This window comes from Egretta garzetta, unplaced genomic scaffold, assembly GCF_000687185.1.
Source record: "Egretta garzetta isolate BGI_Z169 unplaced genomic scaffold, ASM68718v1 scaffold635, whole genome shotgun sequence".
Lineage (NCBI taxonomy): Eukaryota > Metazoa > Chordata > Aves > Pelecaniformes > Ardeidae > Egretta > Egretta garzetta.
The window spans coordinates 366,274-379,941 of record NW_009259710.1 but is presented as its reverse complement, the minus strand read 5'-3'; the positions used below and the strand labels follow the sequence as shown (position 1 = coordinate 379,941).

The 13,668-nt window shown below is 40.6% G+C and overlaps 1 protein-coding gene across 4 annotated transcripts in view; it reads left to right on the top strand.

Moving 5' to 3' along the window:
• Positions 1–371: 371 nt before the first annotated feature.
• Positions 372–13,668, top strand: part of TANC1 (tetratricopeptide repeat, ankyrin repeat and coiled-coil containing 1) — a 105,557-nt gene continuing 92,260 nt past the window's right edge. For all 4 annotated transcript variants that reach the window (XM_035894458.1, XM_009639020.2, XM_035894456.1 and 1 more), the window contains exon 1: positions 372–406. The gene's annotated coding sequence lies outside the window, so the exon portion shown is untranslated. The remainder of the gene's footprint in view (positions 407–13,668) is intronic.

The following is a 13,668-nucleotide window of genomic DNA, read 5'->3' as shown; positions in this document are numbered from 1 at the left end:
TTATGAAGTCAAATCTTGTAGTTCGGGGTATCAGTGTTCAGCTTCTATGAAGCTGCTCCACGGTGTACAAAAAAAATCCCTTTTGAGATATTTGAGGATATTTTATATAGAGATTTTTGTATAAAACTATATCTAAATAAAACAGCCTGCAACACAGGTTTTACATTGTTCTATTCTGAGGAAGCATAGTTTTTTAATATCATATAGTCTTTAATGCAGTTAAAAGATTTAGCTCCAAAACCTGAATTTCTGTTACAAAATATTTTGTAGTAGGTCTGGAACGTGAAAATGACAAGTGTTTCTGAGATGGAAATGCTAAATACTTTCTTCTTTTGCTTACAGTGCTATTGCCCGTTTGTCAAAAACTCAGAACATGGGTGTCTTGCTAGCAGGAGTGCTGAGCAAAGTAAGTACATCTGGAGGAACCAGATATGTGTTTGCCAGGGCTTCTCCATAAAGCTAAACATAAAAAAAAAAATCAGAAATGAATTTTCCTTAAACTGCTGTCATCTGACATTTGTAGGCTTGTCATCTGTTGTGAAATATTCTTGAGATGATCCGTTTCTTTAGCACTTGTGTGGCTAAAATGCTAGATGGTGGAGAAGTAACTAGCCTTCACTCCTTTTCCTGCTATGTTTGATTCCGTTCCTATTTAATGCTAAGTAGCCCCAGGGTAGTTATGTATACCTGTTACAGAAAAGCACAGCAAGATACTGAGGTGTGTCCCTTTTTTTAAAGTGGTATGTTGATTCATTGAAGTGTGGGGAAGAATTATCAGTGACATAGTAATTCTGTGGCAGGGCTGGGATTACAACCCAGAACAAAACCTAATCTTCAGTTCTTTATCCTACTGTGGAAATAGCCTTAGCTTCTGTAAGGGTCCAACGTGGAGAAGTGAAAAGGTAGCTTCCTGAAGGAGGTGGGTAGCATCATTGGCAAGTGCACAGTGGATACCAAGATGGTAAGACAATGTCCAACTACTGTAAGCGATCCCTGAGACAACAGGCACAAGGTATGCCACTGTTGCTGCACGTGCAGCTATTTCACCTGGGCCTGACATGAGATAGTTGAGCATCTTCTTGGTGTCTCCCTTGGAAATACTATGAGATCATTTAAAATTTTGTGTTGCAAAGGTGTCAATGGACCCTTCTATTCACCGTTGCGATTACAATACTGTCCAGTATCTCTTGCTAGCCTGTTGATGCAGACTCTTAACACCTACACTTCGCAGGAGCTGATTTAGCAAGCAGCTTTTTAATTTGCATGCTAATCTGAAGATCCGGCTGTTATCTATTTTTCATATACTTGCAGTCTTTAGATTCTGAAGCGTACAAGAGTTCCTCATCCGTAGAGCTTGGTAAAACATCAGTTGCATTATTTTAACACAAGCCTTTCATCGACAGATGTGGTTATAGCTTTAGCGTGTAGATCTTGAATTTTTGCTTAGACTTGTTTAAGGAGAGCACATAGAACTCATCCCATTTCTCTTCCACTTGTTCCCATCTCCTCTGTTCTGACCTGCCATTTCCTCTTCCTGCTGGTTTCCAGAATCTCATACATGAACATTCCTCAGTAGTTTAGGAAGTGATAATTAGATACTGTAATGATGATAACTTGAATCCGGGGAAAATAAGAATTTGAAACAACTTGCTGTTAACTCTGGCATACTGATTATTTGCTCTGCTTTCCTTATCTTGACAGTTCATTCATGAACTACTAAAAAAAGGTGGGGGGGTGGGGAATCAATAGTTTGCTGAAGGTAGTCAGGCTAATATCACTTTGAAAACAGAAATTATAATTCAGTGTACAGAGTTGCCGTTAGTTTTATGTGTCGCTTTTTGTGGAGTTAGGTTTTACTACTGTTTTTAAATGTACTTTCATATGATGGAATTTAGGAAGAGAATAGCAAAAAAGCTGTATTCTATCACAATTTTTTTCTCCCCCCTTTAATGTTACAGATGAGCCACAAAATTCATGCAGCAGCATTACAAGTGGCTCACCAAAAGCCACAGCCTGCCTTGGAGAAGTTCATACTGCCTAAAAGAATTTACATTATTCAACAGCCACGGAAATGTTAAGATACTCATTAAAATCCTCATGTTTACTTAAAAGTGATAACTGCTAAATAGCACTTAGCACACTGTGGTAAAATGATCAAAAGCTGCGTGCCTTGCATCTTACTGTATTTCTGTTACTGACAATAAAATATAAGAAGAGTTACTAAATGTACTTGGGATTTATTAAAATATCTTGGCTTCTGTCTAACCTGGCTTTACTGGTGTGCAGTAATCACTCAATGCCAAGAACTTCACTTACAGCTTCACCTACTGCCTGAATTTTGGCTGAAGTACTGGAAGCTGTCAGCCCTCTTGATTTTTTTTTTTTTTTTTAAAATTTAATGATAGCAAAGCTGAAGTGAACATGATCAGAAGAAAGCAGGTTGCAACTGAAAGGCATGGTTTTTGTTTTAATTTAGGCTGAGGTGTTCAGTGCTGAACACATGCCTTAGGCTTATTGCATAGTAAGAAACTTCATGGAAATCTTTCCCAGAACTTTCTGAAGTGGAAAAAATACTTTTTCTTGCATTTCTTTCTGTAAGGAAATCCAGCTCGTCTGCAGAGATTTCCTCAGCTGGGATCCAGACAGTAGGAAGAACCAAGTGAAAATAGTCTGTGTTGAACCCCTTTGGGGTTGGGGAGGAGAAGTGAAGGAAGTACCTGACATGGAGTTGAACCTCTGGGATGAGAGGGAGGAGTTGAGGTGCAGGGAATGCAGTGATTGAATATGGAGTTTAAGGCTGGTAGAATGGGATATGAGGCTGAAAAGTGATGAGACTGAGCATGGAGTGGTAGTAGTAGGGCCTTGAGGGGTCAAGGGTAATAATGGGGAGGAGCAGTTGCACGTACAAGTAGAGGAAGGATCCTTGAGCCTTGCCTGCTTATGCTGTCAGCAAAAGACCATAGAAACAGTTGGTCCTGCCCAGTCTGGAGGGTAATGCTCTCCTCCTGCTGCTAGTTGGTTGGGCAGCTCAGCTGACCTCTTGCTCTGAATTTAATTCTGCTGGGACTGGTTTTTTTTTTTAAGGTAGTGATTGCAGATGAATATGCCACTAAGATTGTAGTCAGGGAGTCCAAATAGACTTAATATGAAAGGTGATGCTCAAAAATGTTTATATTGTCAATGAGGCTTGGTGTGCTTTCCACATGACTACCGTGGAAACCTATTACAAACATGTGAAACACTCCCTCTTAAATAGAAGGGTCCCAGGTGGGTTACCCGGAATTAGTGTTACCATTTAACATGAATATCTCCTTCATTTCATCCATACATAAAATGTAAATAACTTTATGTTGATTAAAGATTAAATTATGATCACAGGAGGTGGTGATTAGTATGTGCAATAAATAATTTGGTTACACCTTGAATAAGTAGGAAAAATTAAAATAGTGCTGCTCCTATGAAGACTGTTTTTTCTCCCATGTTCTTTAAATGACTGGTAGCTACTTGTAGAATATTGTCACTGTTAACAGCAACAATATACTTTATGGATGTTTACGTTGTAGGTATGGGATTTGGAAAACAGCTACTTCTGCTTTTATATCATATATAGCACACTTTCCATTCCCCAGGGTGATTGTATATGAATGAATATCAATATGAATGTAAATGATGAAACATGATTTGAGTTAAAGCTGTCATGTGTGAAATGATTATCCATGTTATCAAGGCCAAAAATAACACCGTGTGCTCTAACACATCAGTGGCTAATACGTGCTCCCTACTGAAAGAATACTAGTAAAATCTTTAGAATTCTAATCTTTATCCTTTTTGTTTCTGAGGAAAAACAATGGCTTGTGAAAAATTACAGGATCTGATTCTGAGGGCCTTTTGAACATTACTTTCTATGAAGTAATCTGCTTTGAAATGCTTCTGAGAATTTATGTATATTCTAGCCAAGGTTTTAATGCAAAATGAGACCTTGTAGGAAAAGGATTGTCTTTTCCCAAGTTATACCCAGCCTTCCCCTGGATGCTGGATTAACTAGGCACCCTGTTGTTGTGGCTAGTTGGTGCTTGATGTATACCTGAGTGGAGAAACCATTTGGTAGCCCTTTCCTGGTGCCTGGAAGGGATGGGCCATGTCCTGGCACGCTATAGAAAGGGCTAATGGTGGTGAGTTGGACCCTGCTGTGAGGAGTTGCTTGAATACTGCAGGAATGGAGGTATGTGGGATCCTTACTTCTATCCTACATCCCTGGGGCAGCTGGAAATGTTGCTGTCCTAGCTGTATGCAAATCGCTCGGTGGGAATTCGGCCTGGTGTTGCAGTGCTTCATCCTGCAGTTGTGTAAACACCCATGTTGTGATGTCACATGAACATCGCTGCAAGTGGCGGTGGACAAACCACAGGACCTCACCACCCTTCCATTAGCTCCTTATTTGATTTTGCAGCTTTTTTCTTAATTAATACTATTTAAACAGTTTAAAGTAGTATGTTCAGGGTAGGGATGGCATGCTCAGTGTAGAAGGTAGCTACAGGAAATTACTTTTGTGACATAAATCAGGTAGTCATAATCATTGCTTACGGATGTAATAGTTCACTTGAAAAGGTCCTGTGTGCTACTCTGCAGTGCACATTCAGCAAGTTCAATACTATATAGATGAATGGAGTATATAGAGTAACTCAAGTTCTGGAAGTATGGTGTCTACTGTGTCGGCAAACGGGAGTTACGCGGCATAGGCTCAGCATGTGCTTCTTAAGAGGCTTCTAAAAATCATTAGTCCCCCTGGAAAAAGGAATCCATGCGTGTACTGCAGCAGTGCCTAGGATCTGTATACATTCAGAATGATCTGTATACATACAGAATGTATTGGGGCGATGGCATGGCAGTTCCAAACAGCCTAGCAGGAAGCCTGCTTTACTGTAAAGTATGTTCTGTGTCTTTATCTGTGCAAAATGTGGCAGGTTTAGGTTGGCCATGGGGAACAATTCCTTCCCCTTGGGGCTGTCAGGCGCTGGAAGGGGCTGCCCAGGGAAGGGGTCGAGTCCCCAGCCCTAGGGGGATTTAACAGCCGGGCAGAGGCGGTGCTGAGGGCCAGGGTTTGGGGGTGGGATGGCAGGGGTAGGGGGGCAGTTGGGCTGGGGGAGCTTAAAGGGCTTTGCCAACTCAAATGATTCTGTGACTAAATACATTTTATAATTAAGAACATTCTGTAATCAAGAGCATTCCTTTTTCAACCAAGTCAGTCTTTTACTCACCTGTTGTATTTTGACAGGTGCACTGTTGGGTGCATTATTTTCTCTAATTTATTTATTAAGGTGTCCTGCTTATACTAGTATTCTTAATAATAAGAGCTGAACAGGAAACTAAAGCCATATTTTAAACTTCTAAATAATAGATAACTTAATTTCTAATCCTGTTTGTGCTCTCCGTTCTGTCACTTCCGTTTGTGTTTGCACCATCATTGGTGATACTATTAGTTCAAGTCTTAATTTAGTGCTTTGCTTTCATTATTTAAATATGAACTACATCTACATTCAGAACATAAGGAACAAATATAGTTGGTTTGCTAGGAAAATCAAAACCTTGCAGGAAGCCTGTTTTCAGGCTTCTTGAGGATTATCAGAGATGATGCAGGCATTCCACAAGAATGTCGTGGTTTCAGGACATTATTTCTTCTGTTGATCTTTATTTAATCATTTTGATGGATACAATGTTGGTTAATATGCAGTTGTTTTTATCTATAGACCTCACAACATCTTACAGAGATGGGAAATGACTGAAGCCAAGTGGCAATGAAAGCAGTGAAAACAGATTTCAGTAAATGTTGATTGGTTCAACGCATTGGTAAACTTGATAATGTCACACATTCTGTTTTAAGGCCTGAGTAAGACAGGTTTTGCTGGACTTCTTTGCAGGGATGAATTTCCTCTTGGGCAAGGAAGAGCCTCTACCTTCATGCACTTGACACTGCCAGGTTGGGTGGTGCTGGACAGAGGTATTTGGGAATTTGGCAGTGTGCAACTTTTAACTGGTCTGGAATGAACTATAGTGCATGCCATTAAGCATACAGACTGAGGTCTGAGTTGAGAGGATGTGATCGCTGACTCTTGGGTGAAACTGCAGCAGATGAGATAGCAAAGAAATTATACATGGCAAATCTGGGAAGTTACAATAAAGAGAGCTATAACAAAAGACTTAACTGTTGTTTAAAGCCTCCGTCCCTACCAAGATGCACTTGTTCAGCCTGCTCCTCTTAGTAGTATGCAGAGATTTGCAAATCATTTCAAGCACAGTAACCTCTGCTGGTGTACAAACCCCTTTAGTTTCAGCGGTAGAGGAGTATATTTCTAGAATGTAAAAAAAAAAAAAGTCCTTGGTCTACTCAGTGTCATCTGTGATACTCATACTGTCGCTGTTGTGCATGATTCCTGTAACAGGTTCCCAGCAAAGCACCTCTTGGTTCTGAAGACCTCTCTGTCCTTAAGGACTGTTGTTTCAACATGCTGCTGTTCCTCCTGTTCCCTTCCTGCATCTTCTAGACTATCTCTTCCTGCGTAGTGCGAGCAGGACGGATGTTTGCAGCTGACCCATCAGTTTAGCTGCAGGAATGTGCACTTCACAATTCTGGGCCACTTGCAAGTTAGATCTTTTTAAAGAGGGTAGGTGTCATAGGATTCTCTGCACCTGCCAGGGTTCCATTCGTTTTGCCTTCCAGGCCTTATGGCACTGTCTGACTGTGTCTTGTCCTCCCTGCTGTCAGCTGAAGGGCTGCTGCTCTGCTGGCGTTCTGCAGAACACATTGTTGAACCAGGGGTGTACTTGAACTGTTTTCAGTCTTGCTCAGCGACTGTAAACTCTAAAGGCACTTTGACTTCCCTGGTGAAACCAGTCAGAGTTTTCCCTTTATTCAGCAAAACCATGCAGAGAACAACGATTCAACGTAATAGCATGTTTATTATTCTCATCAAACCCGGCCACGGATTCTGCTCCTGGCCATTACTCCATTCGTGCTGAATTTTAATGAAAGACTTTTAGATAATTTTATTAACAGAAATTTCAGTCTGGCACTTCATTTATAAGAGGCTACCCATGTTTAGTTCATCCTTCAATTGACGAGAAGGACTATTACAATTCTGAAGTCTGAGTATCGCTGACTCTCCAGCTGAGAGGCTCTCCAACTCTCTGGCTGTTTGCTAACACTTCAGATTTTATAGAGGTTTAATTATTATGTGTATACTATTTTTGCCACAAGAGGTTGCTCTATGCCTGCAGCTTACTGAGGTTCTGCCAGCTGAGCTGTCCTCAGAACACAGCTGTTTTCTTACAAGGAGGTGTATTTTAACCTGCAGAAAAACTTTCAATGACAAAAATAAATGGTTAGTTTATGGAAGCATCATGTGGTATTTCACAGAGGATGTGACTCCCTAGAAGCTGTAAAGATACAAAGGGCATAACTGGATGGTACCAAAAAGCAGTATCTGATTCCTTATCCTTCCTGTGTTCTCTGTGTTCACAGCCGCAGTCAACTACAAACGCAACCTAGAACAAGGGATAGGGGAAAGTGCATATTCTGTTGGTATCAGGGAAATCTACGTAGTTAATAAAGGTTTGCTGGTTTTGTAGAGGCTTTCATGTTGTGTTCCTAAATGCGGCCACTTCAGAACAAATTCATTGCTTTATGAACCAGGCAACACTGAAAGGTAGGATACAGCATTTCATCGTCAACAGTTCTGTATCAAGGGATGAAATTTCTGAAACTGGCTTCATTTATACACAGCGCCTTTCTCCTTTATTTTGGGTTTACTTCGGGTGATTAATTCAGAAGGTACTTTATATAAAGGAAAGATTAAGACTTTTCCTAAGATATTGTAAAAAAAGTATGTAATAGCCATCATTTTAGTTGCACAGTATGCATTCATTGTATACTGAAATAGCACAGTCACTAAAATGAAGCTTGACTTTAAAATTTAAATCCAGCCTTCTACTTTCATTGTTCATAACTTAAATTCCTTCTAGTTCAAATTTTCCATATTTGGTATGTTTTTTCCAAGTTAAAAAGTCAGAGCAAACTCTGAGCTATCAAGAGCTACAAGCTTGAAATATTTGTTCTTTATACGTTGCTATCAAAAGCAATGAAAAGCAAGATTATATATTAAAAAAACAGCTGAAATTTAAAACTTTTAACTTGGTTTATTCTATGGATCTCAGCCTTAAAAATTAAAAGAAGTCAAAAAGCCAGATTTGGAACAAGATGATTTTGTTGGAGCTGTTCACAGGTGCCAGTCAAGATGGGCAGGCACATCATTGCTTGTCCACAGCGTATGCATTTGAACTCTTCTATACAAAAGGCTTCTGAGGTTTCTAAAGATGGTACTTTGAGATATGTTACGAAGAGCCCTCCAATTATGTTGAAAACTCCAGCTGCTAGTCCTTTAGTAGCAGCCTAAAACTGGCCTTGCTACCTTGAATTGTAATGAATAAATAAGGGGGGGCGGGGGAATATGGATGGACAGGGTGGAGGGAGTGGCAGAATATCCCAAACCTCTGCAGGCCTTGGCTGTAAGGAATTCAGAAATTTGGCTGGCAAAATCAGATATATTGCGTGCATCTGCTGTATGCAATACTGTTCTAAGCTAGTAAGTTCACACTTGACTAATTGAAGAACCTTAAGTTTGAAGCCAGTAGGGATGGTAGAATGATAATGTACTCAGATTTCTTTTTTTCTTTTTTTTTTTTTTTTTTTTTTACTCAACCCTACTTTTCCTTTCAAAAGGAGCAACAAGGACTGCTCACCTCAGGTATTTTCCCCAGCTCATGTACAGCCTTTCGGTAGCCTGGTGTACGCATTGCACCATCAAACACTGCCGGTGAGGCACAGAGTGTTTTGCTTTTATGGCTTGCTGATGGAGAATGAAGTCTCGGTTTAAAGAACAGTCCCTCATATCTGTAACAAAAATGTGAAAGAACACTGGTTTTGCTATGCTTTGGTGGGGCAAAAACCCCTCTGTTCCTGGGAAGGACCTCAGTAGTGCTTACCTGTTGAACAGTGTGCCTGCAGAGCTGAACTGTAGTAACCAAAGAACCCTGTTGGGTCTCTCTTGGGATACCCTTTGCCAACAGAATTTTCAGAAACAGGAATTAATGCTGTATGTCATAGAAGTATAAAGAAAAAATATACCTGTGGAACAGCACAAATGACTACCCATAAGCACTGATCTTCAGATTGATGTTTCCAGTGCTTCTAGCTTTTCAAGGCATTAATTGTTGGGGTTTTTTTATTTTTGTTACATCCTGGGGATTGCCAAGTATAAGGTGTTACAAGGCATTATTTCCTACAATTCAAAATGGTTTTTCCCCCTTGAGACTGCTAGTGCGTTCAGTATTCTCCACATAAGGATTCATTTCCAGACAAATACCATTAAGTAGTTCATCAAATATAAAGCATGTGTGTCCCTTATTCTATGATTTTACCATAGACTGGAGCACATAATTCATATACAGAAAACTTCTCCTAAACTTTATGATCTGAAAACTTTTTTCCATTTCCTAAAGTGCATTTTCTGAACAGATGCTCTACGCTAAATACGCTAAAATAAAAAAAGTGAATAATAAAAAAACCTAAAAATCTCCAAACAAATCCAAACCTTGCCCTTTGTACCACTTTATATTAGTTACTGTGGTATGGGGAAGGAAAGGGAGGGAGCCTGGAGGGCAAAGAAGAAGTTCTAGCTTGTCTCAGATTGGTCTCTAGGACATGTTAGTAGTGTCTTCTTCCTGCTGCCGCCTTCTGGAGCAATTTTGCTGCCACCATTATAGTCAGGCATTGTGCTGTATTTTTTTTTTCTTGAAGTGACTATAAATTTGGATGCTTGAGTGTCAACAGAGGATAGATTAATTGTCATAGAAGGAGCAGAGAGACAGGAAAACCTAAGGAGATTAAAGGTCTTAATCGTTGGACCCAGATCTTTCAGATAAGCATATACAGTTTGTGCTTAAGTGGTTTATATTTTTATTTATGTAGTGAGAGAGCTAATTTTGGGACACACAATCCATAGGCAGTCTAGGTAGCCAAATCATCACTGCTTGAACAGTAATTAAAAATGCATGTGTACCATGTAAAGGATTCCCTAGTTCAGACCTTTAAATGTTTCAGATCATTAGTTCTAGCTTCTTAGCCTCTAGATGCTTTTGTGCATAGGCGATGAGTGACTGCTCACTTACTTTCAATGACTGCTTTTAGAGCTGCCTAAGTTAAGAGAGGGCTACATGAGAAATTCCAAATGAACGAGAGTTCTCCTAAGTGTAGGGATTTGTTCTGTGTTTTTTTGGATTTCAAGCAGGCAGCTGCATAAAGCACACTAAAATTGCTACCCTGCGTTTTTTCAGTACATTGTACTGCTTTTTGTTGTTGTTTGCTGTGACCAAGAGTCATTTTAAAAATAGTCTGTTATGTTCCCTTAAAAGATTCCCTCATGAGTTAGTTCTGTTGCTGAAAGTGAGCAAAATGTGTTAGGAATATGATTTTTCTAACTAGCAGCCCTTATCAATATGCAGTTTCAGTGGCTCCCTGGGTATTCAGAGGTGTGACCATGCTGCAGATTGCCTGTAGAAGCAAGGCTAGAATCCAAAATCTGCTTGTTCTGAATGTGCAAGACCTGCTTTTGGTGTCACACAGAATCTGAATTACCTGCTAGCACTACTGGGCCCTGCGATACGCTGTTCAGCTGTTCTAGTTCTCCTCTCTCCCCCTCTCTTTCAGTTCATGTGACCATAGACTACTGGCATCAATCGACGTTTGAGGAGATGTAGCCTGGGTTTTGTTCCTCATGCTGCACGCGTGCAATTGACTGTCTTGTGAGCAGTGCCTACATTATGTGTTCATGGGTCATTACACCGGCACGGACCGAATAACAGCATTTCTCTTCTCGTTCCAGACAAAGTTCACTACCCATCTTTTGCTGTTTTTCTGATTCAGTGGCGCAACAGAAAAGCCACAGTCTCTCACACAGCCTCCAAAAAATCACGCAGAACTTAAATAAGGAGTTAATGCCTATCTGCAGATGAAATAGAAAGCTTGTTGGGTAACTTAGACCTACTCTTGCAATACCTCACCTCTGACTTAAAATTGTTTTAGCCTTCTGTGTTCACTGTCAGTCCCACTTCTGTAGTGAGATGTACTTCGTACCTTTGTCTGTCTTTTCTAAGCAGCATCTGGTTTTGTGTAGTGAAGCTATGTGGATTCTGGCTAAAAAGTAGTACTTAAACAGAAAATCATTCAGGTATAAGTATATATTCACAGGATAAGCCCCTGCCCCCTTCACTTTGACTTTAGAACAGCAATTCCTATGATAAATGATCATTATTTGTTGTCCTACCTCCCTACACCTTTCCAAAGTGTACTCCTGACAGACAAGAAAATAGCAAGCACTAATGCTGAGTTCGGCAAGCTGCTGTCTGCAGGACCACACCTTACACAGGGGTCAGTCTCCAGTAATTTTTTTAAAAACCACATAATGGAAGGAGTTGGGAATAGGTGGACAGAATGGAAGCAAAGCACAGGGAAGGACAGCAGTTGAAATTGAGCTGGAAAACAGTGGACAGAAAAGAGTACAGGAACAAATCATTAATGGAAGCAATTGCAATAAATGTAATGGCATTTGGAATATTTTAGTTGATACCACTGGTTATATTTTTTACTCTCTATCCTATTAACACTTACAAAGTCGTATCCATGGGAGCTGTTGACAAACAAGTATCATAAGACAGAAAACATCACAAATAGGGTAGGTTCTGAGGTTCTGTACAGAATCTGCTGTGCACAGCAACGGCAAGACCTAAGCTGGTGCATGCTGTGGTCATTAGGTAGTTTGACATAGGTGGTGTTTGTAACTTGGTATTAAGCTTCACTCTTGTTCTGCCTATAGAGCCATGTGACCAACGTCTAGCCTGGTTTGCTAGGGAACGCAGGCCTGTCCCTGCGTGCATACCTACTTGTGCCTATTCCTCCTCCTCGCTAGCTTTAGAACCAGTTGGTTCATTTCAAGTAAAATCAACTGAGAATGATACTTCAACGAAACAGTATTAGTTGAAAACAGGTAGCCAAGCTGAGTCTACCTCCTACTATGCAAAGGTGGCACCACAAACAAAAGCAGACTGAGACATCAGGTAGCCACGTGCTGGATAGACATTACGAATGCTGCTTTTACAGACAAAAACAGGAGTCAGAACTTAAACCTCCTCAGACACTGCAAATCCAACAGTCACAAAGCTATAGAACATAAGGTGGTGTTGGTTCTACTAGCTACAGAACAAGTTGTTTTCTTAAAATCAGTGAATCGAGATTTTCTACCAAATTCTTATTTTGCATGAGAGTTAAACTGACAGGGTCAAAGCAGCTATGTTGAAAGGCAGCTCCCAAAATTTACAAAATTACCTTCTTTGAAGGAGCCCTCCAAACCCAAGAATCAGTAGGTTAAGAGGAAAAGCCCGAGCTAACATAAACAACACTGAAGCAGAAAAAGTGAGAAGTCTGATGTCTTATTTCCCTGGTCCCAGCATTACAGTGAATGCTGCTGCCATTATATTTCAGCTTGGTCTAAGGTTCCTGTTCTCAGAAAAAAAAAAAAGCTTTAAAACTACGAGAAGCTTGCATGATAAGTGTGAGACTCTGACGACAGCCATAAACTTTGTGAGAAGAAAAAAAGGAAGAGCTAAAGAATTTCAGTGGCTGGGAATGGACAAATCATCTGAACAAATGAGTGGAAGGAGCAGAGGGTGGAACAGTTAAAAGTAGAAAAACAGCTGTGGGCTAAATTCTTCCCAAAAGGAAGCTCCTGATGAGAGCAAAAATCTTTGTTGCTGGTATCAAAAGCATTGCTCTACTGAGACAAATAGGGAAGCACTAGAATCAAGCCCTAGTTAAAAATACTTTGATTCTGAGCTTTTCTCTGGAACAGCAGGAGCCAAATCCAACTGACTGTAAATGCTGTTTCAAAACTTCTGGGTTCATATACAGAGGAAGAGAGGGTGAGCGCTGGGCCTGAGGAGGAACAGTTCCCAGAAGAGTGGAGACATAGCTCATATCTTTGTCTCAGATTTCAGAGACCAAGACAACATCATAAAAGGCTGCCAGAACCAAGACATTTCCTCTGAGAGAGAGAAAATTCCTTTCTCTCCAGACACACGCCTCGTCACATAGGCAAAGCAGAGGGAGGAGAATGTGATGAAGGGGATTCTCCACTGGAAGAAAGAAGAGCTGCTGGCCGAGTCACAGACAGCACCTTACCCTTCCTTTGGGACAAGTCTTCAGCTGCTGAACTCACAGTGAAAAAACTGAGAGAGAACCAATGGCTCTGCTGCTGTGGCCCTGAGAGGCTTTGTCTCCGTGTTACTCTGCTCCTCCAGTACCATACAAGGCAATCGCGTCCCATGCTCCTGCGAGGATGCTCTTGCATGTAGGCCTGTAACTTGTTTCTGAACGCATGCGTGGCTTCTCTTGAGCCCCTCACAGACACATGGGAAGAGCTCTGTGAAACGCATGCCTAGCGTAGAAAATGTTTTAGAATGCTCTGGCGCTGTCATAATTATTTTGCAGTGAAATTCAGATTTAGTTTTTCATGATGAATTACATATGAAAATAAACCACAGTTTGCCCAGCAAACCCTT